Source organism: Buceros rhinoceros, unplaced genomic scaffold (assembly GCF_000710305.1).
Source record: "Buceros rhinoceros silvestris isolate BGI_N320 unplaced genomic scaffold, ASM71030v1 scaffold9380, whole genome shotgun sequence".
NCBI classification, from domain to species: Eukaryota; Metazoa; Chordata; class Aves; order Bucerotiformes; family Bucerotidae; genus Buceros; species Buceros rhinoceros.
In genome coordinates, this window is record NW_010387868.1 from 25,835 (window position 1) to 37,203 (window position 11,369).

The 11,369-nt window shown below is 40.5% G+C and overlaps 1 long non-coding RNA gene across 1 annotated transcript in view; it reads left to right on the forward strand.

Annotated features, from left to right (window-relative positions):
• Positions 1–10,006, forward strand: part of LOC104494804 — a 25,348-nt gene extending 15,342 nt beyond the window's left edge. Inside the window, exon 4 of the long non-coding RNA XR_727806.1 lies at positions 9,903–10,006. This is a non-coding gene — a long non-coding RNA (uncharacterized LOC104494804). The remainder of the gene's footprint in view (positions 1–9,902) is intronic.
• Positions 10,007–11,369: the final 1,363 nt, after the last annotated feature.

The window sequence follows — 11,369 nt, forward strand, 5'->3', positions numbered from 1 at the left end:
TCCTCACCCAGCCTGTTACTCCACTGCAGCTGCTCCCTGCAAGCCAAGCGCTACTGCCTCGGTACTGCCATGCAGTTCCTGTAGGAGACAGGACAGTCGTTTAGTCCACATCTGACTTGGACAGTTCTGGAACAGCTTTAGAAAAGTTTGAATGCTGTTGGGATTTTTTTTTTTTTTTTTTTTAGTAGTTTCCTGTTAACATCCTTTTACATCTTTAAAAAAAAAGGAGATTTCTGGAAAGCCTTTTAAAAAGTTTGAATGTTGTTTGGATTTTTTTTTTTTTTTTTTTTTAGTAGTTCCCTGTTAAAGTCCCTTGTAAATGTTATTGTGTTGGTCTGGAAGAGATGGGCAGAGAGATGTGGGAATTTGAATAATTTTATGAACATTTTGTAGTAAAGTGTTTTGTTGATTAGGCTACTCACTGAGAGGTGAAAGGTCCACGCTCAAATATACTCATTGCTTGGTTTGGGGCAGGAGACCGAGCCTGGGTACACCATCTCTTGGTAAGAGAGGTCCAAAATGGGTCTCCCTTTATCATTGCTATTGGTTTTGTCCTCACTTGAAATATTCATGAGCCTGGGACAAAGAGAGCGGGAGGAAGGATGCGTGCTGCGGAAAGGCTTTGCTAGCTGGGACTCATCGTGCCAATGAATTTTAATTATTTATGGAAGAGAGAATGACATCAGCTGAGGAGATTTGGTGATCCCAAACTAACCACCCATTTGGTGGTTGGTGCATTGTCTTGGGAGGTGGAATATGTAGATTCAGTCTACTTCAGGCAGAAAGAATGGAATCTGGGTCCCTTGGCCCCAGGTGAGTGTCTGCGCTGCCTGGGTGTTCAGTAAAGAAGGGACAATGTACCCACTACCTCCTCCTGCAGTTTTATGACATTAGCCCTTCATTTATTTGTTTTTCACCTTTGGGCCAGCTGAAGTGTTCCGGCTTCTGTTCAGTGTGAAAATGGTTCTTAATTTTAGATAGAAAAAAGTATTTGAACAACCAGAAGTTGAAAAACCTGCTTGGCACTTTTTCTTTGTTTGGATACATCTATTTGAGACTATTTGAGAGGCTATTTGAGACACACTGAATTAATACTGTCCCCGTGCAGCTTCCTGGGTGATGGGTAATACTTCTGCATGTTGAGTCATTTTCTGTATCTGGAAGCAACTGTTCAAAGGAATCCACCATTGCTTTGATTGTTGAAACGTACTCTGGCCAAAATCTCAAGGATTTTTGTACTCATATTATTTTTTAATCTGGGATTACTTTTATTCCATTATTCAAATAAGTATAAAATTGTTACCAGGAGACCTTAAAAACACCAAAGATTTATTACAAGTTAAGGAAATTCAGAATTAAACCCAAACTTCTAAAAGAATAATGAACCTATTGAGGATGGAGATGGATGATTTGGGATCCAGACAAGAAGAAAGGGCAGGAACCCAAGCAGAGGTGACCTGCAGGACAGAGGTGTTCCCTGGTACACACCACAGTCCTGCCTTCCTGGTTACTGAAGCTATGGGTCTGCCTGGAGTACAGCTCCTTCCTGGCCCAGTCTTCTCTATTTTCTTTGGGAGGAAGCCAGGATATGCTGAGATATAATAATCACCCAGGCCTGATAGTTTAATATCATAGTCTTGGCTTAGGGTGCACAAATGGGAACCAGACTGTATGGGGAGCTTGTGTGCCCTGTGTGTTAGGTACAGCTACTGCTTGTAAGAACGAGGAAGCAGCAACGGAAGTGGCAAAACACGAGGGTAAGTGAGAGCGAGCCGGCAACTGAGCAAACGTGCTAGCTTAGAGGTTTGTGTTTCTAGAGCTCTAGCTCTGCCTGTGACAGTCTCCACTGCTGAAATTAGCTGCGTGCCTCACATGCAGCTGAGATTTGTGCTAGTGGTTCACAGTGTTCTCTTTCATTTTCCAGGCACAGAACAAGCTCATTAATGATTCTAAAACTTGACTTGATGCAGATTTTCCCTCCTACTCCCAAACTGTATGATGTTAATTGTATTCATTTTTATGTAAAAAAAAAAAATTAGGACTGATTCAAAAACCCCTCAAAAGTCCTCTTCTTCAAAGACTATTTCAGACAATGTCTCGCTTAGAAGTTGTCCTGGGCCACAAAAATGCTAAAGCCTGTGCATCCAGATTTTCTTCCAAATCATGTTTACTGTTACAAAGGTACGAGATTTTAGGAAAAGAATTAGGAGTTGGAGAAATTTTTCAGTATGCCTGAGTGTGATGAAGGAGTATAATTTTTAAGGGTGACACAATTGTCCGGTTGCCCTCTGACATTCTGGATAAGCATTTTCCATTTTCTATGCTCTGATGGTGCAGTATTAATAAAGAGTTGTAATAAAATTACTCATTTTGCTCTTTTCAGAAGTCTGAACCTTCAATTAGCGTAATAAAAATTACACTTATGAAACCAAGCTGTAGATCACTTGTGGCAATGGTTAACCTGAAGCCACTTCTAAGAGTAATATGGATTGTTAATTCAGAAATGAGAGAAATTTCAAAAACCTCATTGCTCTACCATTATGTTTCACCCCTTCAGAAAGCAATGCCGGCAAGTGGGGATTCAGACCTAAAAAATTTCTGTAGTTGAGGTCACAGCTGGAGATGGTGGGAATCTCTGGATTTGCACTAAAGACACGGGCTTCTCTCTGCCATTACATAGGAATCATTCTGCAATTTCCCTGTTCTGAAGAACACGGTCATAAAACTGGCTCCTGATGAGCTTTGTTTAAACAGTGATTTGTTAGAGTTCGAGGCAGAACTGGTCAAAGAGAAGTCTACAGACTCAGATTCGTGTTCATCTCTGCCAGTTGTAAATTGCAAAACTATTTAACATGCTAGACATACTGACACATCTGGTAGACTGGACATGAAAATGATCTTCAGGCTGTCACGTGTACATAAAGGAGGTAGATTGCTAGCTTGCATGAAGCATTTTCCTTTTTTCTAACAAGAATTTAAAATTCTTATTTCTTGCGGAATCTGCCATGTTCTCCCTGTAAAAAGAACTGTGCTGACCCAATACAGTAGCCTCAGGAAAATTAACTTTGGTTTAGGTGACTGTGACTAAGGATGAGCTTTTATGATTTTTTCCTTCAAGATGCTTCCCATGTGCAAATAGGGTGGTGTTTTTTTTTTTCCCCAGGTTTACAACTTGATACAAGCCAAGAAGGTCTAAAAAGTCATCTTAGTGATCTTCTTGCCCTCTCACTCTAAAACCAGTGTTCATTCAGGACTCCTAGTGAAGTAGAAGTCCTGTAGTTTAGCTGAAGTAGCCTCCGTATTCAGAAGACCTCAGTCTTGTGTTAAAGCCGTTGTCCTTGTCAATATTCTAAGAAAGATCCTAGCACGATATTTTCCAACTAGTAGTGAGACAACTGAAAGGGCAATCGGAGCCTTTGGTCTAAATTCTGCTCCGATTTACAATCACGTCTCACATTGTTGGAAAAGTTTGGCCCACTGCAGATGGGAACACTGATTCTTAAAAGAAAGCTTTTTGAACATGAAGCTGGTTCCTTTTTTTTGATCAAATGTATTGATGATGAAGATAATTTGCTTTCATCTGGCAGTAGTCCTTTTGTTTTTTTTGTAGTACTTTCCATCTGGCATCCAGGCGCAATGCAGTAACTTTTGAAGGAGAATCTTATTTCTCGTGAGCTCCTATGTCCAGTCTTTTGGTAAATGAGCACTTGTGAGCTGTTCTTCCCATGTCCCTCCACATAAAGGCCTTTTTTCCTCTCGCTCCATGTAGTCCTACTTTGTCTATTTGATACTGCCAGCGAATGGTATCTGTGATGTTGTCTTTGTGATATAGTCAGGTGTTTGAAATGACGTGTTAAAAACCATCAGCATGTGTTATGTACACCATCAAAGAGTTAACAAATGGTGATGACTGTTCAAGCCAGCTTCTCAGGCACAAATAAGTATCCTAGAAGATGCAGCCACTATGCTCTAGTAATCAACCAACAAGGGTAAGATTTCTAAGTGTCCTACTACATCGCTAACATTTTTTTTTATTACTTTTGTTCAGCATTTATCTGTGTACCTAAGAAAAATGCACTTTTGATATTAAAAAAGATGTAATGGTAGTTAGACAGATGGCACGCAGTCATTCCAGGCTTTTAAGCTAAGGAAATAGCATGCTTGCAATACATATAGCTAAGTTAATTATTATTAAAATAATTTGTTTTGAATTTCTAATCCCTCTGAAATGTAATAGCTAGAGTATCTTGTGATGAACGTCTAGCAGATTGCATTTAGTAATTAATAAATTGATATACAGTATGTGCTTTTTAGCAGGCTGCCATCTGTTCCTTCCCCTCACTGGGGACAACACTTATCCAGTAATTGTCACACAGTCAGGGTGGTATAAACAGACACAGTTTAGAAAGTCAAATATTTTTTATTTTAATTTGTAATAATGCTACTGATGTGTTTTAATGTTCTTTAATATGACTGCAGAAACCTGATGGTGATTAACACCCTGGATAGGAGTTAACATGACGTCTTCCAGCGTATTTCTATAATGGTGTGCGACTTAGATTTAAGTGCTGATTCCATCACATGGCTTGTCACCAAGTATCACTTTAGCGTCAAATACCCTATTTATATCTGTTGAGATCCTACTCCCTCTAGGTAAAATTAACACTGAACTAAAACTTGCAAGAATTACTGTTTTCACCAAAGGTTCAACAAGGCAAAGGTCTTGAATGTTCATGTTCTGTTGGTGAAAACTTATTCTGAGCAGGGTTTTCAGGGACGCTGGAGCTTGCTCGGAAGGATGCAGAGCCAGGAGTGTGAAAGGACAGATTCCTCCTGCCTCTTGTTCAGGATGACAGATAACAAATGAGGGCAGGTTCCTCTCATGCAGCCCAGATAGGCCTGTGGAATGATACTCGGTGTGGTCATGAAATTGTGGGACAGCTCCCTTGGCATCTGGTGACTTTCTTGTCCTTTCCGCTTTCCGACATCATCTACTCATGGATAATTTCCCTGGTGGTTACTCTGTAGTAACTGTGTCTTCCTTTGGAGAAAAAGGAGTTATCTGCATTTGAGGCAAGGCAGTAGAGTGAATGAGTATTCAAGTTCTCCAACCAGAGAGTCCTGGTTATCATAACCACTGGGCAAACATATAACTTTGGCTGCGTTATGTGGCTCCTCCTCCAGGCACTTCAGTCATAAAGAGACCAGACATCCTTGTGTTAAACCTGTAAAGCCTCTTCTTGCAAAATTACGCTTCAAAGGCTGGAGCATGCTCACAGCTGCAGTGCGTGGTCTACACTGCACAGAGAAAGTATCTTTCAGCCAGGTGTAGATCTCTGGCTACACCAAGCCAGGCGTTGCCTCTAAGCCATCTGGGTAGCTGGATAAGAGAACGAGACATTCCACATTGGCAAATGCTGCTTTTGTGTATGATCCAGCAGCAGCGTCAAGACAGTTCAAGACAACATTTGCCAAAAGTCTGGCATAGCTATGACTAGTTGTTGCACTTGCTTTAAATATATACTTACAGACAAAAGGGCAAGTTTGCAGCTTTGTGTGAAATTACGGGGACAATCTCCATTTTTAAATAAGCGTGTCATTAAAGTTGCCCTAAACATTAATGGAAGAGAGGATAAGACTCTAAATCGTTCAGTGAACTGCAGCCCATAATGTGTGATGCTGTGGACTGGTATTTTCAGAGGAATTTCCAGTGCTAGCTGTAGTCAGGGAACCACAGTCTGATCACGTGGGAGGGGTTATTTTGTACCTCAGGGTGCAGAAGGGGATGCACTGTGGCCCTTCCTATTTTTCCAAAATGTTTTTGAGATTAGTTGCTCCCATGGGATACAGCAAAAATCACTACACTCCAAAACAGATAGGAATTGGTTTTCAGAGAGGCTTTCCCAGGCAAGAGAATGTTTATTCCATCCGTGCATGGCTACTGGGTAGCTGCAGCTCCCCCCAAGCTCCCCCCGCCACTTCGCTGTGAACAGTGATGAATACACACGTAACAGCGGAGCTCCCTTTCCAGGCTGTGCCTTGAGGCAGACCAAACTTCCCCCTGACATAGACTGATGCTTTTGCCTGCAGCCTGGCTGAAAGCTCTCAGCAGAAGCCCAGCTATATTACCAGTGTAGGAACTCACAAAGGAGTTGCTGAGGGAAGCTGTCTACTGCTGGCTGCTTCCTCTAGAGCTACTCCCCAAGGCTCCTACCTTGCACCTCCTGAGATACACTGGCCATCTTCTGCAGAGCAATAGTGACTCGAGAAGCGTTAGGGAGCACTGCAGCTCAGAGAGACAACTGGGAGTCACAGGTCGATTCCTTGTGCCTCATTTCTTTTGAAGGACAGAGCATTAATGAGGTGCTGCCCTGAAACATGAAAGGAAGCTGAAAAGAGAGGGAAAATGAGCTTTCGCTCAACATGAAATTAAGATGTCAAAGAACAAAATTAGTCAAGATACCAACCAAATTATCTATGCATCAACATTAGAAGCCTGCATAATAAACAAGAAGAGCTTAAATTGCTTATTTGGGAGCATATTTTGACCTAATTGATATTACTGAAACCTGCTGTGAAGATCCGATTGATTGGAATATTAAAATTAATGGTTACACCTATTTAGGAACAGTCAAGTGTGGGAGAGAAAGAAGAAGGGAGGTGTAATCTGTCAAGGGGTACATTGCCTACTTGGAGACATTTGTGCCAAAGAAACTTATGCTTTCAAATATTAAAGGGTTAACTTATTTTAACAGCACACAAGTCGGGTACTGAAAATATCTGCCACCAATTCAGACTGAAAACCAGTATTCATAAGTTCTGTATTGGTGGGAAAAGCTCTATTTTCTTGAAAGACTTCAGTTTATATTTTATGCAGTGTCTCATGCTGCTAGTGCTAAAACATCATGCACCTAGTAATGAAAGAAGCTTCAAAAAATTATAGATGAGTATTGCCTTGGAAATATTGCATCAATACACATTTATCTATGTTACACCTCGTCATGACAGGTGTAAATTATTAGTAACTAAGGTGCAGGTGTTCTTGACTTGCACATAATTTTATATGCAAAAAAAAAAAATACAGTACAGACAAAAAGTTCTACATACACGAGGTCCGGCAAGTTCTGATCAAGAAAAAAAGGCCACACTTTTCTGAAACACAGCCAGGTTAAAAAGGTAGAGAAAGTAATGCTAGGCAGGGGAGGAGGGGAGAGAGAAGTTGTTTATTCTCAGGGAAGTTTACAAGTCAGGGCATTCATAGGGAGCAGAGCCCGTGAGGAAGAGTGTGCTTGTGTGTTCGTGTTGCTTCTTTTGTTCATCACAAAACTGAAACGCTAATAGTGCAGCAAAAATGCTCTCTAAAGCATTCTGGCTGTATTTGTAGTCAAGTCAGATGGTGTATGTAGGATATGATGAAATATTTTGCATGTGAGCAGTACTGCAGAAGCATATTAAGCACCAATTGTTGAAGACAGGTGTTTTGTAACCAGCAGGTCTGGCTGGTTTGCACCTGAAGGCTTTAAAAATGGGTGGTTAAGAAATTCTCTGGGCTGACAATAACTTCTTTTGTCTCTTTTTCTTCAGTAGGAAAAAAAAAGAGAAATAATTACAAGTATTTTCAGAAAGGATAAATATGAGGATTGGGGGGTTACAACCTCTTATTCTGGCATCCATCAGAAGCAAAGCAGTGGAATAGAAGGTGGAAGAATCAGCTGAGTACAGAATTAAGTGAGGGGAAAATATTTAATGGCAGTCATCATGGGTTTATGGAAAATCTTTATTGTGAAAAAAAAATCTTCTTTAAACTAATTTTTCCTAGAAAGGCATTTGTAAAACAGAACATTTTATGTAAGTGTACCACCTTGAAGCCATAACATTTCTCAGTCAAAGGCAATCTCGGATACAAGTCTAAGTAACTGCAGGGCACAACATCCACGCAGTGTACATCTAATGTGCACAGGTACTGCCAATCGATGGATCGCGCAATGTTAAGGAGGCTTTACAGAATGAGGACTGTTCTTGGCCTTGAGACCCCTCCCACTGGTGACCTGGAAATGATCAGTCAGTACTGATTTGGTCTGGGTGACTGAGGACGGGTCACTGAGCTAACAGTATGCACAGGCAGGCGGGATTTTAATGTCTGAGGACAGTTACATGTAGCAAGTCCAGCACCTAGGATATTTTTCCTCCATGTCAGCCTCTCTCTTACAATCTGATGACCCTGAAAAGGACTCATTGGGAAACAAGGTGGATAATAAAGTGAATGGATAATAATGGTCAGTGCAGAAGAATGGTCAAAAATTAGTGTGAACGTTGGATGTTATAACTGAAGAATATTATAGATAGTATTTGGCTTTGGACACACTCTCTTCTGGAGCAGTGTGTCCAGCTCTTGTACCTGTAACTCTGGAGGGTGTTAGCAGAAGGGCATCGAGGGTCATAAGAACAGCAAAAGATGTGGAAATACCATGAATGAAAGCCATGAGCAATGCCATTTGTTTAACTTACTCAAACTGCAGGGAATCATGTATTGGCATGGAAAAGTGAAATCTGACACTAAAGGACACTTTAGGATGCCAAACACAGGCATAGGAATGTGGTAGCTAGAAAGGAGGAAAATTCAAGTAAGATGTACATTTGTGAAGATAAAAGCAAATGACCTCTACTGTAACTTAATAAGAGTAGTGAGAGAATTTCTACAGTAGGAATTTTGTAATAAAGTTTGGTATGTATTAGTGTTTGAAGAACACACAGCGTGCTTTAGACAGAAGTTAGCTGGAGAGGCTCACCTGCACTGTTCTTCATGTAAGCACAGCCTCACAGGTTGGAGGGAGAGATTCCTTTCAGCCAAGATTCCAAAAAATTAGGAAGGACTGTTATGCATTTCTTTTTCCTGTTTACATTTAAAGAATGTAAATGCAGCTGTTTAGTTGATGGTGTTTGATTCGCTGTTGCTACAGCACGTAAGGCTGCTGTGAGAAGAGGAATCACTTTGATCTCCGTCCATCCGACAGCCTTGTGTAGTCAGCTGTGCATCACCACAATGCTGCGATACGTTAAATGGTTCTCGACTCCCTCTACAGATTCCTGTGGTTCTTTCACTTCTTTTCATTTATCTAGCTCTCCTTTACCACTTCTTAAAAAAATAAAAAATCGGAGTGACTAATGACAGTGAAACAGTAAGAGTACAACTTATTTCTCTTTTACTTGGAGAAGAGTTTTTTGTCCGTGCCTGTAGTAAGATTGGTGCAGATCTTTTTAGGATCAGAATATTTGAGATAACGATTTTACTTTTTAGGGGACATAGCATTTCTGTAAGTTTCTTGGTGAGATGACTTTCTTCTTTTAATCCTGTACAACTGAACAGAGTAATATGGACAATATACCATAGCATATATGACATATGAGCAGTCTAATCCCATTGATGGGAATCGAAAATGGGGAAAAAATGGAAGCAGTAACCTTGCATAAGGATATCTGTAATTAAAAACTGTCAAAGAAAATAGCATTCAAATCCCCACTACCTAATATTCAAGGACATTAAAAGACATTATATGTTATCAGTGCCAATTAAGAGCAAATGTGACAGGGACACATGTCAATGTGGTTGGGTGTCTGGTGGGGCGAGAATAAACACAAACCACTGAGATAAGAATAAAGAAAAAGTCAATCAATGAAGCAATAGTATTGTCAGGGGTGCTTTCTTGTCACTGATGCAGTTCTCCTGCCAACCTCCAATAGCCCGATTTTAAAAAAGGAAGCACTATTGAGGTTAATAGCTTCAGTGTGTGATAACTTCATGTTGACAGTATACCTGAAGGCAAATGGATTTAGGTAAGAAAAGTCAGAGAATAGTATGAAAGTCATGCTCTCTGTTAACGATACCTTTTTTTTTTTTTTAGAGTATGAAGGATCTGGGACAGAAGTTCAGAGAAAACACTCAAAATGTGGAGTTTGCAAATATAGGGCTGAGTGTGATGAAGATGCAGAAAATGTTGGGTAAGTAATAAGTTTTCCTTAACAATATCACTGAACAAAAGGAGAAAAATGTTAAAAAAAAGGGAAAAGTACTCGAACATCCACATGACTATGTTTGTTCTTGATAATTGAAGATTTAGTTCTGTCCAGTAATAAAGTGTTTGATATGTGTCTGTACTGCAGAACAATCTGCAATAACAAGGTAAAGGGAGAAAACAGCAGAGGTGTATTGGAGAATATTTATCAAGTATTTTTCAAACAACAGACCTTGATTTGTTTTATTCTGGCAACAAAACCCACCAAAACCAAACAGGAATTCAAAATATATACTGATAAATCATCCCTGAGATTTTTTTTTCTGTGTCCTGCTTGTTCATAAAGTATATTACAGGCAGTTGCTTACATCAGTGCAAAGCTTGGACCTAAACATTAAGTTGACCTGAGCCAGTCACTTCTTCCAAACTCACTGTGCCAGTGGACCTCTCAGTTGCATCCAGGGGAAAACTCATGAAAAATATCAATTGCTTGTCAGAGCTCGAAATGAATGATCCAGAAACAAGGTGATTTTAAAGATAATTCACAATTCAGAATCAGATGCACCAAATTTTCCTGCTCAAGGTGCTTGATGGCCAGAGTATACCTTGGCTGTGCAGCCTCTGCGTGGCTGACAGAAGGGGCAGAGACACAGAGGGAAGAGAGCCTCGAGAGGCAGTAAGGTTTGTTGGGAGGTAAAGTAAGTCCCAGGTGATGGGGCTTTGTTTTTCCACAGCCATTGTCCTGGTAGTGGCCACCACTATGGAAGGAGCTTATCCAGGCAGTGGGCTGATGGCAGGTACTGGGGTCACAGCTGCAGAGGCAGCACGTGAAGGAGTTCAAGAGATGTGCAAACAGTGTGTTTTTATGTACGTGGAGGGAACAGCATCTCAGAGTAACGGTGCCTGAATGTTGCTAATCGGAGGAAGCACTGCTCTCCTTTCTCCTGCCTTCCAGTTGGAATCCATTTCATGTTGAAATATGTCTTAATTGCGCAAGATTTTATTATGGGATATCAGCATGAAGACATCTCAGGCAGTAAAACAGCTTAGCACTAATATTCAAGATGTGTATTCAAGACTGAATCATAGTGTACAAGGAAAACCAAAATGGTAATAGCACCCATGAATACTGGTGTGTCACAGTACCAAAGCAGGCTTGCTCTTTTCTGGAGAGAAAAACGAGCCGTAGCTGGTTTTTTATAATGCTAATAATTTTGTGCAGTATTGCCTTGGTCTGTTTCATTCATGGCTGGCAAGATGGGTATAGATTTGTTTGTTATATGCACTGAGATGTGCTCTTGGCTTTGGAAAATAAACTTCAGTGAAAGGTTACCTATACCTTCTATACTTGTAGAC